This window comes from Cyanistes caeruleus, chromosome 11 (assembly GCF_971803275.1).
Source record: "Cyanistes caeruleus chromosome 11, bCyaCae1.hap1.1, whole genome shotgun sequence".
In the NCBI taxonomy this organism is placed as follows: domain Eukaryota; kingdom Metazoa; phylum Chordata; class Aves; order Passeriformes; family Paridae; genus Cyanistes; species Cyanistes caeruleus.
The window spans coordinates 14,139,677-14,153,500 of NC_141711.1; the positions used below are offsets into that span (position 1 = coordinate 14,139,677).

General features: G+C 47.8%; 1 protein-coding gene across 3 annotated transcripts in view; it reads left to right on the top strand.

Moving 5' to 3' along the window:
- Positions 1–3,452: 3,452 nt before the first annotated feature.
- The window catches only part of TEX264 (testis expressed 264, ER-phagy receptor), a 48,811-nt gene continuing 38,439 nt past the window's right edge, over positions 3,453–13,824 (top strand). The window contains exon 1 of one of the 3 annotated variants that reach the window (XM_086845276.1): positions 3,453–6,296. The gene's annotated coding sequence lies outside the window, so the exon portion shown is untranslated. Of the gene's footprint in view, positions 6,297–13,188; positions 13,277–13,458; position 13,824 lie in introns of those variants that run through there. The other 2 variants (XM_086845275.1, XM_086845277.1) reach the window with 2 other exon arrangements.

The following is a 13,824-nucleotide window of genomic DNA, read 5'->3' on the forward strand; positions in this document are numbered from 1 at the left end:
CCCGTGCGTGGTTCTGGGCCTCTCAATTCAGGAGGGCCATGGAGAGGCTGGAGTGGGTCCAGAGAAGGGCAGCGAAGCTGATGAGGGGTCTGGAGCACAAGTCCTTTGAGGAGCAGCTGAGGGTCTTCAGCCTGCAGGAAAGGAGGCTAAAGGATGGCTTTGCCACTCTGCACAACTCCCTGACAGAAAGTTATAGCCAGGTGGGGAATCGGCCTCTTCTGCCTGCTAACTAGTGATGGGGTGAGAGGATGTAGTCTTAAAGTGGTCTGTGTTGGGCATCAGGAAAAACTTCACAGCAGGGGTGATCAGACACTGGAATGGGCTGCCTAGGGAGGTGTGGAATCACTGTCCCTGGAGGTGTTCAAGGAAAGGCTGACTGTGGCACTCAGTGCCCTGGTCTGGCTGACATCAGGGAGTTTGGTTACAGGTTGGATTTAATTAACCCAGCCCTTGTACAACCTACTTGAGTCAGGTAAGAGAGGGCAGTGGTACCAAAGTGTCAAATAAAGAGTTTCTCTATGGGCCTGTTTGTTCTAGTACAGCAGATGAGCTCTGCTACTAGCAGGCACTGTGCTGTGCTGTTGGGGCTGGAGAAAGCTGAAGGGCTCACAGGCAGCACAAGGCAGGGGCTGGACGGGTTTGGAGTCACTGATGGCATCTCCTGAACATGTCTGTGGTGACCTTAATGGCAAGGACTGTCCTTATCCCAGGATGCAGAGCCCTGTGGTTGATGCACTGGAGGAAGGGTACTACTTCATCATTGTTTCCTTCCTTGCCCACCTGAGAAGCTTCAACACGTGTAACTAGCCTCAGGGGACCTGGGGGGGCATCACTGCAAAGGGAATGTTTGCAAGGAGAGGGTTCATGACAAACAGCTTCTGCTGTCTCTCAGGGTTCCCTTGTGAACAGGCACAGCAGCCTTTAGCTGGCACTTGGGAATGGCCTGTTTAACCTGGGCACTGTAAGAGAAACTGGTGCTGTGCTGGTTCTGATGCATGATCAGTGTTTCTCCCCATTCCCTCATTTGACAGCGTTTGCATTGCTAGGTAACTTTAGCCTGACCTTTTCATGGACTACTCTGGTGCCTGTAGAGGAAGGGTTCTGCTTAGCCCCTCTCAGTAAGCAAGTCCCTGGGACTGGCTTGTTCTGTAAAGCATTGCAAGGAAGGTGACTTTTTCTTATCAAGCAGACATTTGATCTTACCTGGTAAATGGTTTTTATAGCTTGGTACCAGTTCTTGATGGATGACTGACAGTGTGCACAGTCAGAGGCCCATGACAGTTTATTCTGTGGCTGACCAGTACACCTCCACCTCTGATGCTGAGACAGAAGTTCATTTGCCTGAAGTCCGTAGGGAAATTACCTGTGGTTTGGACACCGGGTTGGTTGGGCTTGAACCAGAAGTCAGTTATTTCTAGGCCATAGGTTCTTTTCATAATTGTTTTTTATTACTGTTTGATAGAGATCCTTGTCGCCAACTGTTTCTTTTTCATGATCCATTGGGGAATTTGGCCTTTGTGTACAAAACACTGTCAGGTGTTTTGATCACTGTGTGTGCTTCTCCTAGTTGTAGCTTGTAGCCCAAGGTGAATTTGGATGGGTCTGAGGCCTCAGGTCCTGCTCTGTCAGGTGGGCATTGTTTGGGCATGATGTTAATGAAAGTACTTCAGGAGCTGACTGTTGCCAATTTAGTGAGTATGCAGCTTTTAGTGGATTGAAAACTGATATTAATCAAGGTAGCCAACAAGCTCTACTGCCAGCAATGACAATCCTCAGTCTATCTGTAAACCACACCTTCCAAAGATATCTATAGTACGAACTTGCCACCTTCTCTTGTCTTGTGTGTGTTATTGTTCAGAACAGTCTTCATCCTGACATTCATGATGGCCCAAACCCCAGTAAGTTTTCTGCATCCAGGGTGAGGAGGTGCTGCAGAAGTGCAGCTCTTCTCACATAAAATGTGGGGACTTTGTTTATGAGTTAAAGCAATGTATTCTGAAATTATTAGTTTGGTCATAAACAAGCTCTTCCCTCTCTCCTTTCCTTTCAATTTAGTTTTTGCCAAGATAAGGGCCCATACAGGGGAAAAACTGTTTATTAACTGAATGCTATGAGCAGCTAAAACACCCCATAATATCTTTTGCAGATATTTTTATTGCAGAGATACCTTTTGCAATCAATTCCACTTAAGTCAGACAGTCTTTCAAGTGTGTTTACAGCTGTCAGGAAAAGAACAGGAGAAGAAATAATAGGAAGCAGTAGCTGGTAAGTTGTTTTTTTTTCCCCTTAGGGAATATACCATGGGTTTTATTTTTGGTCAAGCTATACACTTGACTGAAGAGTGAATGTAGTTGCTGTGCCAGGAAACTGAGAGCTTTCTTCAAACACCACAGCATCGACATGATTTACTGAGAGTCCTTCCATAACTTACCCATTAGTTAATTGCATTATAATTTGCTTTTAAAAGCCTTGTCAGAAACTGGGAATAGTATCTAGAAGTGTTTGCCAACCAAACATGATGGTATGTCAGTGTTTGTTCTAGAGCTATAAGCTGAGCAGTATAAAGCATCTATCTACCACAATAAAAACATGGGTTTGTGTCTGCTGTAAAAAACCAAAACCAACCCAAAAATCCCCACCAACTTATCCTTCCCAGCTGATTTGGATATCCAGCTCCTAATGTCAAGAATGCTTATCTGAACCCAGGCGGCTCAGATTCATAAGCTATGAAAATTAGCAGGTCAAGCCAAATGTGCCAAGTGTCTTTCCTGTTTCCTCTTATGTGGCCTAATTAAGCAAATGGGAACTCTCCCAATGGTGCCAATATAAAAAAAAAAAGTAAAACCAGCAGAGTCCAAACCAAAAGGAGATCCATTTCTTCCATGTAGGACATCTCTGCGTAGTCTACACTGCATTTAGGCCAAGTGCAGGCCTTGATGAATTTAGTTTTTGATCTGCCTTACGGATAAAGAATCCCGAAGGGCAAGTCTCCTGTCTGGAGTCCTAAAGGAAGTGGCCACCTTAAAAGCCAGACCTTTAGCCTCCTCCTTTCCTCTTGCTGTAGCAATTAACTCGCTTGTGTTTGTCCACAGGTGGTAGTTTGCAGCTAGGCCCACGGGTGTTTGACATGTTACTGTCATGACAGCCCTGATGAAAGGGAGAATTCCTGTTGTGACAAACAATGCTCGCTTTTAAAAATTTTAATGGCTTATTAAAAACCTTAAGGAAGGACCGAATAAGGAAAAAAACCAGCGCGCCGTAAATTGGTGACAGCAGCCATCAGCTCATCTGCAAAATGGCTGCTCCACCTTTTATAGTCCTGGGGGGCGCCTCAGGCAGCCCTGGCCCCTCCCAGTGCCTGTCAGTCAACTCTTCCTGGCCGCTCATTGGTGGAGGCTACGTTCTTGCAATGTGATTGGAGGCCAGGTGTTGCTGTGCCACGCCCCCGTGCCGGCCTTGCCCATCGCAGCTGCCCCAGCCTCGGGCTCGCGTGCGCGCCCTCCCTCACGGGCCCGGCTACCAAAGCTCGCCCTTGGCAACCCTGCGGGGAAAAGGGGCTGTGGGGAGAACAGGGGACATCCAAACAACAACTCACAATAATGTAACCACAGTAAAGCTGCTCTTAACATACACGCAATATTCATGCCTTAATTGTGGGAGCGAACCATTGCACCGCCCATCTATAACACTGTGCTCTGGATAGGATTTTCACAGATCTGTTCACACAGATAGGGAGATCCAACGCCTTTGATATGCAGAGGGGGAGCAGAAGCTCCAAAAAGTTTTTGGCCTCTAGCTGTGGTTGGAGAAAGGCTGTCTACAAGCCCCGTATCAGTGCAGCTGAAGTGTCTGACGCAGGCGTGGGTTTGTGTGGAGCACAGGCACCTCCAAGGTGATGTTGGTCAGGCATCCCTGTTGCAGGAGAAAGCAGCTTTGTGTTTCTACTGAGAGAATCTCTGGTTGGAAGGCCTTGAGGCTCAGAGGAACATTGCTTTTCCAAGAACTGTGTGTCTCCAAGCCTATCCTCTTCCTCCATGGGTGCAGCGAGCACTCTTTAAAATCCTACAGCAAAGCCATCAGAACATTCTGTGGTCTGTGTTCCCTGTCCACATGGGTGTTCCTCCTGGTCTCCTCATGTGAAGGTGATTTGCTGCCTGAACTGAAAGTTTATCTTGCATCCTTACCTGAGAATATGCATCCAGGAGGCTGCACCTCTCAGAGACCCTGGCTGGCTCTTGGGCACAACAGCTCCAGACTGCTGTGACTTGCACAAGCTCATCTCTTAATCCTAGTGTGACCCACCTTCCTGTCTTCCACAAATAGGGCACAAGCAGCTCCTCCTGCAATTCTGAAAACCTTTCCTATATTTCACTAGCATCTCGTTGCAAGTCATTTATTTTTCTACACAATTCTTTAAGCTTGTGTCTCAGTTGAAAACTGAATTGTTTAGTTTATTTCACACCATCACAGCATGTGATTTGCTTTAAGCTTGCACTTGGCATTTTGCTGACTTTAAATGAGCAGTAGCTGCTGTGGCAAGAAAATGCAATGGAAATAAGTTTACTTTGTGATATGTTCAGAGAAACTTAATTGAATTAAAAGCCCTATCAGAAAATTGTAGTTTGACTAACAGGAAGCAAGCAAGATCAATGAAGTTCAGTTTATGTTCAAACCCTAAATTATTCCAGAACTTTGAGTTTGTAAATGGAGCAGAACAGAGAAAAATTCAGAGATGTTTAGTAGAATCCAGCAATAACTCTATTAGACAAATATTAATGCTTTGTAAAACAACAGACTATAGAATGGAAAGGGAACAGAGAATTTAAATTGTACAGTAAGGCATTTAATATTAAAATCTTTCTGTGCACTTTGAGATAATTTGTTTGCTTCCTCTTTTCTGAATTTAGAAATATTTGGAAGAGCTCTAGTAAATGGTGCTAGAAGTAAAACCCCTTTCCCTTTTGAAGGGTAAACAGAAGATACCACAGTGATGCAACTTGATCCTGAAATAATTAAATTTCTCCAACATTTTAAAATGTCAAAACTGTTTTTTCTGTGAACTGCCCATGCTCCCCTTTTCCAGTTTGTTTTAAGAACCAAAAAACCCCTTGGCCTTAAGCATGGGGCACAAACATTCAGCACATGCAACTTCACCTAATGGCTGGCTTGTTAGCAGAGGGAATGCATCAGGGATAACAGCTAAGTTCTTACATGTGATTTTATCCTGCCATTAGATGCTCAGTAAATCAAATATTTTCCTCAAAGTCAGAAGTGAAGGACCAGTGGGTACCCCCTCAGTGTGAAACTGTGTGGGAAGGACAGACAGACCTGCCAGTGACCTACAGGAGCCTGCGGTCTTGCCTGAGCAGGACACTGCCTGTGCTGTCTCCTGCTGCATCCTGGAGAAGCCAAAGCACAGAAGGACCACAGCAGGACACCTGGCATGTGCTGACACAGCTGGGAGTCCTGGCTGTGCCCTGCTGTGGTGTGAGGTTCCCCCTGATCAGCTGCAACACGGCAAGATGAGAAGTGATGTTTTAATAGTGCTGAGGAGTCCTGTACCGCTGGGAAGCTACTCTGGAGACCTCCCTGCCTGCGTTAAAAAAATGAGAGAAAATGCATAATATCCTTGGTTATTGAAGTCCTCTGCTCCAAGGGGAACTCGGACAGACTTTTAGGCCGCTTTTATTACTTTCTGTCAGAGGAGGGAGCTGTCAGCTCAGCATTGAGCTTTTCAGCAGGTAGAGGTGCCCACCTGAGAGCTGGCTAAGCTGTCTGGGAAGCCCATTGAAGGGACATGGTCGGCTTGATGTGCAGGAGATGGAGCTAATTTGGAAGTGTTTAAATATTCTGCTTTAAGTACATGTATGGAGTGTTTGTGTTCCTGTACAATGAAAATCGGAGTCATGAGTCTGCAGGGAGAGTGGGAGCAGTGGGCTTGAGAAGCTGTTCAGAGGTGGAACATTTGACAGTGGGATCTTGCAGTTTTTGTTGCTGTAGAAGTGTCCCCCTTTGTTGTACCAAGAGTCCCTGGAAACCTGGACAACACCTTCCTGCCAGTCTCCAGAGCCAGAGCACCCTCTCCTGTGCCACAGCAATGCAAGCAGCCCTTTTATCTGGGAGACCTGCCAGGCAGCAGAGACAGGCAAGGAAACAGCTACTTTAAACTGGTCTGAGGTTGACTCAAGCCAGCGTGGACTGATCTGAAGTGGAATAACAACCTGATTCTATCTCCTGCTTCTCCTGGTACAACCCTTCAGCAGCCTTCCTGCCTCAGCCAGTGGCAGTGTTGCGAGGTATGGCTTAATTACAACCCTGAAATAAAAAGAATTTCTTCATTAGATGTTGCTTTACAACTGCGTCAGTCATCTTCTGTCCGGCTGCTGGTGGCAGAGCTCCAAGTGGGCTGAATGGGGCTGGTTTGGCAGGTATGTGGAGTGGTGGTGGTTGGAGTGTGCAGCTGGGCAGAACAGGGTTGAGTCAGAAGCTCCCAGTGACGTTGCTAAATTCAGTTTGCCACAAAGATCTTTTTCTCCTTCATGCTGGAGCTGTCTTTATGCAGTCTTGCTGCCTTCAGAAATGTGGCTCAGCCCCAGTTTCTGTGAGTCACACGCGTTCATTTGTTGGCTGTTGGGAAAAGGGGGGTGAGAAAATGTGGTGTCTGTGTTACATGTTTGGGGACTGGTTTCCACCATGCTTGTCCTCTGGCAGCAGTTAGGTGACAAAGATTGAAAGCATGTCTTCCCACCCAGAGTATTGTTCCTTTATTTCTCGAGCCACAGAGATAATCCCTGTCAGATGACTCCATTTTAAATTGTAGTGAGACCCTGAACTAATGATTTAGGAGCACGCACTCTCTTTGTTGTGGTTCTGGATTTGGTGTGTTGATTTGTGCCCAAGAAAGATGGATTGTTACTCAGCCAAGGGTAATTGTGGAGGTAATACCAAACGCTGTATGAAATGGAATCTCTTCCCAGTCAGCCCTCCAATCCCAAATTCCCAAATTTTTCTTTCCCCTGGGAACTGGTGGTAGAAATCAGCAGCCTCCCCTCTGCCTCAGTCAACACACCAGCATCAGCTTAGTGTTAATGTTCTGATCTGGTCTGGATTAATGGCAAACCTTGTGTGTCGTGTACAGCAGAGACTGACTCACATCAGCTGACTTGATCACTTATTCCAGGAAAAATAACACTCAAATTTGCCAGAGAACAGTCCCTGATACACTGAAATATTTATGAAGTCAAAGCTTTTGCAACTCAGAATGACAATTTCTGGACATTTTCCTCTAAAATTATTTATACTGAAATGTGAGGATTGTACAAAGAGTCTTGACAGACTCTTTAATTTGAGAAGTGTTTAAAATTGATCACTTGGACCAATAGGAACCTTTGTTCCAGGTAACTCAGACTAATGCAGAGTTGCAGAAAAACCTCCCAGGGAAAACCAAGACACAAACTTGGGATTTTATCTCTCAATTCCATAGAAAGGTTTTTTTAACAATATTTTAGCCTCAGAACTCAGGAAAGGGCTGTATATATCTGGAAAATAATGGCTTTTCTCAGTGATAGACTTGATGTGGCCCTTTCATCTTGGGCATTTTTTCTCTTTTTTTTGGACAAGAGGCAAAAGTCACAGGAGCAAACACTGCACAGGCATAAAACTTCCCCTCTTGTATGCAAGGAGCAGAGGTTTCATAATTAAATGGAAAAAAGGCTTGCTTTTGGGCTTTTGAGTTTTGGCACAAGCTCCTGTGGGATTTGTGTGACTGGCACCTCCCCAGCCTCTGCACAGTGTTGCATTTCTTTACAAAAATAGGACTTTTGCTGGTACTGGAATAAACAGAGGAAAATGTAGGGGAAATGCACCAGGCAAGGGGGAGCAAACTGGGTGTGATGTGTGGTGGATGGCTCTGAGTTAACTGCTACAGCTGAGAACTTCCATTTAATTTACTTAGTAAGGCCATATCCCAAGGCTGGAGACCCTCCTGGCACTCTCAAAGTGATTCTGTAAGGGTTTCTCAGATGTGGCTGACTGATCCTTGACTGGTAGCAAGACCAGAACCATCTCATAGACCTCTAAAATTTTGGGAAATTGATTTACCTGCAAAACCAAAACCAACCAACCAAAAAAGTCAAAATATAGAAAGTTGAGCCTTATGGCTGTGTCACTTGGAGGAAAGAAAGGAGGTCACACTGAGGTGGAATAATGTCAGAAATCACATGTTTAATAGCTTTTATTATGAATGGTATGTCCACTACAGCATGAGGTAGTAGGAAAAGAAAGGGAAATATGAAAGTATAAATAATCAGGGTTTCTGAAAGTCCTTTTGGAAGCCTTCCCCCTCCTGAGATTTACAGCAGCTCTCCACAGATGTTCTGTAGTTAGAAGAGTCTCATGAAGTATTTTTGCAAGACAGGTTTTTTTTTTGCCAGAAAGGAGATGAAAATCTTATACCAAAAATTTCTTTTGACTTTAAATTTGGAGTTGTTGTCGCAATGTAATAATTTAGAGAGCTGTCAGAGAGGTTTTTAAAAGCACTGTTTATACATGTGCATTAAAACCAGGAGTACAACATGGCTATAAGAAATTAATTTTCTGGTTTTGAAGCTAGAAATTAAGGTTGGAACAAATGTTCTTGTTGTTCCTTCTGCAGTCACTCTTGTAAAACTAAAGGAGAACCACTGACATGAAAGCTCTGTTGGTGTCATTACCGCTGGGCTGCTTTGCTTTGTGAAGTGTCAGACTCTGGTTAGAATGACATTGTGTAAGGCTCTTAAAATCCTGCTGAGATCCCTGAAGCCTGTTAGGGGATCCCTCATTAAAAATTCTGTAAGACAGTCACTAAATTGTCACTTGCTGTAGAGAATGAGCTTGTTGACAAGCCCACATTAAACCCAGCACTTTTTGTGAGCACAGTTTGCAAACCCAGAGAGACAAAGCATGGTGTGTTCCTGATTCCCTTCTTGGTTCTGTCTGGGTGGAAAATGGAAAAACACTCTGGGTAAACTATCTCATGTTTTCAGTAAGAAAACACCCTAAACTTAATCTAGACTTCATGTACAAGAGAGGAGGTTAAACAAAAAGACAGGAAGGCCTGGTTTGTTAATGTGTATTCTTCTGTAGCTCAAAGACAATGGAAGATAATCCTCAGGGTAAAGAAGGAAGTACACAGTTGCTGCTAAGGCAATGCAAGTTGAAGGCATGCTACAGGAGGAGAAATAAGAGAATATTTCAATGCAAGTGTCCCTATTAAATACATTTTTCGCCAGGAAAAGGTGTGGATAGCCCTGTGCTTTGTGTGTGTTTGTATGTGTGTGAGACACAATGCAGTAGAAGGTACCAATATTCCCAGCATGGGCAAAGGGAGATACTGTCCTCTGGATCAAACACAGGTGTCTGTGAGAAGCATTGGTACCAAGGTAAGAACAGATCCTTCTGAGCACTGGTCCCTGCCTGGCACCTCGGGAGGAATTTGGCCAGACCTGTTTGGTCATGAGTCAAAGTTGTGCACCCAAGTTCCAAGTGAGTGGAGCTTATAAACAGCTTGAAATGATTTTCAGGGGAGTTCAAAGATGAATAATGCATCTCTTCAGGCTTATAAGTGATCTTTTATTCACAGAAAATCAAAGCAATGTACAAATGTAGTACATTGGGGACGAGAATCTGAATGACTCCTTGTCATTCACAGTAGCTACCAGAGGTGATGTGACATCTGAAAGGAAGGGATGAAAGCTCCATTGCCATTTGTTAAATAAAAAAACACCTCAGTATCTTGCTAAACAGCTGATAATCAGAGGTGTAGAATTCCAATCTGCTGTTTAGGGTTTTGATAGCAAAAAGAGGAGCTCATAGGCTACAACGTACAGAAGCTTTTCTTCCATAACTTTATGGAAGTTTGCTTGTAGTATCCATGGAAATTCCCCATGACAGAAATACATATCCTGCCACTCTGTGTCTTGGCATTACTGAATGCTTTGCCTGTCACTGCCATCCATTCTGTTTAGTGGCTAGTTTTGTTTTAACCTCTGGATCCTCCAACACCCAGGTTTGTGTGGTTCAGGACTGGGATCAGAATACAAGGTGACAAGCTAAACTTGACCCTTCTGGTTTTCAGATGTAGGAGGGAGAAAAGGTTACGTGTCTGTCTGAAAAATTCCTTCATAACTTAAAAACTGCATTTAATTATGAGACCATTTTTGCTAATAGATCCTGGGGGGACATAGTTTGCTGTTTAGTGTTTGTGACCAAAATAGTCAGTTAGCCATAAGAATAATTTGTATATTTCTTAACACTTTTACATTTTTTCTGAAAATATGTGTATGCCTTTTCTTATTCTGTAAGACTGGAATTTTTATTCCTGTCATGAGAAAGAAACATTTCTGTCTTGCAGTGGGAAATGAATGTAAATCTGAGGGCAAAGCAATGGATCAATAGTTAATCCTTCTGTGCATCTCCTCTTTTGTGCTAGCAGAGGCACCAAAAGGTCAAGGGCTGAAGTGCTGCCGAGCTCTTCATGCTGTTTGCCTTTCACAGGCCTGGCCCTCATGGGACGCCAGGTTGTATGTGAGCTTTTCCTTGGTCTCACCTTGAGGTTTTCCCTCCAACGGCAGCTGCACTTCAACAGATGAATAATCTTCTAGAAAATGTATCAATCATACAAGAAGATCTACATTGGCAAATATTAAAAGTCTCTGTGTCAGAACGACTCCTAGAGAGAGCTCCCTGCTCCCAGCAACACTAACCCTGTGCTTAGGGAGGTCAGTGGCTAAAACCTTACTCACTTAAATGAGCCACACCCTGGTCCTGCCTCTCTGGACCAAGCAGGACCCAAACAGCCCTTTGAGCCCTCACTCTGTCCACACAGCCCAGTCCTGTCCTCTGCCAGCACAGTCCCTGCCCTCTGCTGTGTCTTTCTTCTGGAGAGAACCTACCAGGTGAGCATTTCCATGTGCCTGTGCTGCCTTCATTCCAGTTTTTCCCACAACAGATGGTCTCCTTCGGTTGCAAGGAACAAAGGGCCAGTCTTGGTTCATCAACAGTAATGCAGAGTTGCTGTTATGGGTATCCAGGAAAGACTTGGGAGTGGAGCCCGTCTGTGTCTGTGCTGATGGAAATTCCCCAGGGCTGTGTGATCTGTTCTGGCCTCTTGCCTGCCCCTCTAGGGAGGTATTTCCATGCAAAGTTAGTCAGAGCCATTTGTGTTTTGCCATGTTCCCAAGGTGATCAGTATCCTTATCACATCTATTTGCTTACTGGGCACCTGAAGTGACCTTTGCAAAGCTCAGCTTACCTTGTCCAGCAGGTAAAGGCAACTGAGAGAGGAAGGACAACAAAGCTTCTTGTCCTGGAGCAGAGGATGGAGGGACCAACAGGTGTGAGCAGAACTGGAAAGCCAAGTTCTGGACCAAGGCTGAGCTGAATATCCCAGCACAGGTACCCTGCTGAGACAATGTGCAGTACTGTGGGAGTGAGATGAGATGACCGTCCTGTTGAGCATCATTTCTGCCTGCTAATGCTGGGATGAAGCTGGAATCCCTCCACAGAGAGGCTAAAGTAGATGGAGAAATGTTGGCTGGAAGTTGAGAGGTGGGGCAGCGTGCTCACATCTGCTTTTGCTCACAACCCACCTCCACTTCTGACTGCCACTTAGAATTCAAATGAAAAGGGACTGATCTGCCTCCTCTGTTAGAGATGTGAGGGGCCCAGGGCCCAAACAAATCTGCTGAGACCAAGTGCTTACCATACCCTGACACTCAGGAGAACTGCTGGAGAGCACATTTTACATCCGTCTGCCTCAGCTCTCCACAGTGTACTGGTTCAGAGTGAAGTCATGAAACTGTTAAATTAGACCCAAATTTTAGTGTTTGCTGTTGTAATGGAGAAACATAAGTGTTACGCCCTAAATGTGTACAGATTTAAAGAACTTTAAGGCTGGAGGAAGAAGTGTCTGATGGCCAGAGCTGGCAGCGACAGGGCTTTCGAGTTCTGTTCCTCTTTTTGCCAGTGATTCACTGCATGGCTCCAGGCGAGACACGTAACCAAGCTGGGATATTTTCTTCCAGCTGCAAAAGAGTTATAATGCCAAACACAAGGAGGGCCTCTGAGGTTTAACTAATTTAAGTTTATGGAAACCCTTGAGATCCTCACTAGGAAGCTGCTGGAGAAAGGCAAGTATTGAAGTATTGCAGTATTTCACACTGCTGTTCATAAATGAGCACATTGGTGAAAAGCAGTGGCTGGGTTCCCTCTGCAAACAAAAAAACCCACCAACCAACCCCAGTGAAGGGGGTTGGGATGTTGGGAAATGGACATGAAACCATAGCAAGAGAGGCTGCAGCACACTCCACTGCTCCTTGTTGCTGCATCTGGAGGTGGCTCATGGACCAACATAGAGCAAACTTCCCCTGTTAAGAGGGTTGAAGAGGGAGAAGAAAGTTCAGAAAGGTGTGAAGGTTGCTTCTTAGCTCTCCTGGTGCTCCCCTTGTTAGCCACTGTTGTCTGAGATGTCTGGCTGGATTTCTTCCCAGCTGGGCAGTGGGAAAGACAGAGCACAGACAGAAGCCAAGATGTTTCTGCCAGGTTGCAACAGCCCCAGCGATGGAACCTGTGAGCAGCTCTTTAAAGCCCTCTCCGGGTTTCTTGGGAAGGACTTGGGTGCTGCAGAGCAGCTTTGCCCACTGCCCTGACCGGCCGGGCCAGGCTGTGTGGTCAGGGCCGTGACGCTTGGCTGGTGCAGGTGGCCCTGCTTGTCCAGCACCCGAGGGAAGGGGCCCATTCACCGCGCGGCTGCCCGGGAGCCTGAGGCTCGGCTCAGCCAGCAGGGACGTGCGCCGGAATGTGCGCCAGGATGCTGCAGCCCCACAGGCTGTAGAACACAGTGTTGTTTAGAGTTCAGCAGTGCCCTGGAGAGCGCGCGGGCTGGGAGGGGAGGGGAGAGTCGGCAAGCAGCCAGGAGCCAGCAGTGTGGAGCCCCGTGGAACCTCGGAGGGGATTCGAACCCGTGCTCACTCTGAGGCCAGGCCGTGCCGCCGCCCGTCCGCCAGGGGGCGCTCTCCCCACGGGGCGCAGCCGCGGCCCCGCAGCGAGGCGCAAACCCTGGGGATGCCCCGCCCTAGCCCCGCCCCGTCTGAAACCACGCCCCCTCCGCGCTGGTACCGCTGTCCCGCGCCCCGCCCATCCCGCTGGCCCCGCCCCCAGACCCCGCGCGCAGCCGCCCCCTGGCGGCGGGGCGGGGCGGCGCCGGGATCGCTCCGGGCCGGCCGCACCGGGAGCCCCGGTGAGAGCGCGGGGGGTGCCCGGGGACCCCGCCCGGCATCGCGGCGGGGGCGGCTCTGCGGGGATCCGCGGGGCCCGGCAGGCAGCGCCGCGCCGATCCGGTGCCCCCAGGCCGCGGCCTGCTTGGAGCCGGAGGGCGCCGGCCGGCTCCCGCAGCGCTCCGGCGGCGGGCACGCCCGCGGCGGGGGCTGCACCGGTGCCGGTGCGAAGGGCGCTGCCTGCGGGCAAGCGGGGCCCAGGGCTGCGGCTCCCGGCAGGCAGGCCGGGCTGCGGGGCCGCTCGGGGCAGACCCCCACCCTCCGCCGAGCACGGGCACCGGGAGGGTCGACATCCCGGCCGGAAAGGGGAGGTGACATCCCCGGCCCGTGAGGAGGGCTGTGGGGAGCCGGCGGTGCCTGCCAGTGCCGGCGGGGAACGAGCCGCGGAAACTGGGAAGAACAGCCAAAAATACCCTGCTCTCCTCTGGGGCGGCTGCCATCAGGGCCCTGGGGCTGGGCGTGGGGCTGGCAGCTCGGGGGAATCGGCGGAGCCGTGATTGGGAGTGCCAGG